Consider the following 2,388-nt stretch of genomic DNA (forward strand, 5'->3'; position numbering starts at 1 on the left):
TTGTTGTTTTAGATAAATTGATCTGCTGGAACTATATGAAGCAAATAGTTGTGCTTTTACAATCTTATCTCTCCTCGAAATGTGTTTATGTGGCACAAGTAGTCTCCTTTCTAACATTTATTTAATGTTTTAGTGTTGATAAGTTGGCTTTGGTGTTAATAGTTCAAGCCTTTATCCCTGTCATCAAACAATGTGAATTTGAAGAAGTGACTTAATTCTTATAAAGCTCCTCTTTGAAGATATTAGCAATTTTCTACTTCTTGGAGTTGTTGAGAGACATGAAAAACAAAATTCTTATAAAGCCCTTAGCAAAGCGCTCCACAAGAAATGTGAGCTAGGATGCTGCTGCTGATGTGATGATGATAATGTACTATTGTTGCAAAGGTTACAGAATCACATAGTTTAGACTTAAGTTCAAAAGAGAAAATTACCCTGGGAGTCTTTAAGATTAGGTCTTCTTCTTTTTTTGTAAGAATAATGGATAACAAACTGAGGCTTTCTTTCCTAGAGTTTGATATTGTGAAATGTGATGTGATTTAGGAACTACTGAACAAGCAATTATTATATGAAGACTTTTCATGTTTTATTCAAGTCTTAAACAAATCAGTAAACATGATCATTCATTTTTAACTATGAGAAGTAGGGAATTCAGAGATGCTGTTTAATCTGCTCAGGGTTATTCAAGCAGGAATAAAAGAGTCAGAAATAGAACCCAGACCTGTCTGATTCAAAAGCCCATGTTCTTAGGTTTTAGTTCATTTAACTATCGATATAACAAATACTAGAAGAAAAGACACAATAATAAACTATTTTTATGCCTTGAACTTATGTTTGCTTTTTCATTAAAATATTTGGACTTATTTTAACTAGATAAGTAGCCACAAGAGAATCACGCAGATAAAAGTTTGACTGCCTGATTATGCATCCATGCAACATGCCATAACTCTGGGAATTTGGTCACAATTTCAAAGATGTGATTTGACGTGGACTGGTAACTGAGGAAAATAAAAATTCTTAACACTGTGGAATAAACTCCCATCTTTGTTTAGGTGCCTGAGGGAGATGCATCTATAATTGATTACGCAAGTTCCATCTGTTCTCAGAACTGTCATTGAAGTCATGAATTATTTGCTAAATCTAATATGTGGATAACAGTTAAATCAGCACAGCGAGTTTATCTATTGCATAATTTCTTCTATAAACATGCTTGTCCAAACAGAAGATACACATTTAACAAGAAATAAGTCTAAAATTATTTTTTTAAAAAACAAATAGATTGTACAAAATACATACATACACAGGATTGCATTATGGAATTGATGTCAAAATGGCTTCAGAAAATTTTCAGACATTTGTTTGGAGGATACTTGTAAACATCTTTGAGATGACTTTCTTAAATTGATTCACTTATTTCCTTAAGGTGTTATTATTTTGAATCCACCTCCTTGAATTACAAAGTAAGTCTGAAAAAGTAAGTGAGGCTCTGTATGTCCAGTTGACTAGAGCAATTTTTGCCAACTTTGCGATTCCCTAAGGCCTTCCTTATGTGTGTCCTCTTTTAGGACAGTACTGTTCATCTGTAATGTGCATACAAATCATCTGAGGATATTTTTTAAATTCTGTAGGTTTGGGGTCAAGTTTGAGATTCTGTAGATGTCTAAAGCTCTCTTAAAATGTGACTGGTCAGAATAGAGATGTACTGTACGTCTATATAGACAGGAGATTTTAAAATCTCAGTTAGGAAAACAAGAGTGTAAAATATATCAATAAATAATTTTTATGATTTTGTGTTGAATAGACAATGTTTTTGATATATTAGGTTAAGTAAAATATATTATTAAACATTGATATCATTTGTTTTCTTCTTTGTGTAGCTACTTTTTTTTATCTTTTTAATAAATATTTGCCTTGTATCATGTTCCATTTGCATAACACTGGTCTCAGATGATCAAGACTAGAATCTGATTCAGTGGGACTGAGATGTATTAGTATTGCCATACTTCACTATTCATGCATATTAATGGTACTATATACTAATCTTTCCCTCAGGATTGTGAATTTCCTAAGTGCAGGGAATCTTCATTATTGTATCACAAACAATTAACAGGGTGACTGGCAAAAAGGAGGTTGTTATGTTGGTTAGATATTTACAACACATTATTTTGAAAATACAGCCATCCTAAGATCTTTACAATAAGTGATACAAACGCAGGAAAAATATCATTTCTGGAACACTAGATTTTCTAAATTTAATATCAGGTGAGCTTAAAAGAACTTCGTAAAAATGCAGAGTGCTTCTTTTATTCTTGTGTTATTATGAGGAATAAATGAAGTCATGTCATAACTCCTGCTCAAATATATGATTATCTTACCTGAAACCTAAGGAAT

This window comes from Pteropus alecto, unplaced genomic scaffold (genome assembly GCF_000325575.1).
Source record: "Pteropus alecto unplaced genomic scaffold, ASM32557v1 scaffold152, whole genome shotgun sequence".
In the NCBI taxonomy this organism is placed as follows: Eukaryota; Metazoa; Chordata; class Mammalia; order Chiroptera; family Pteropodidae; genus Pteropus; species Pteropus alecto.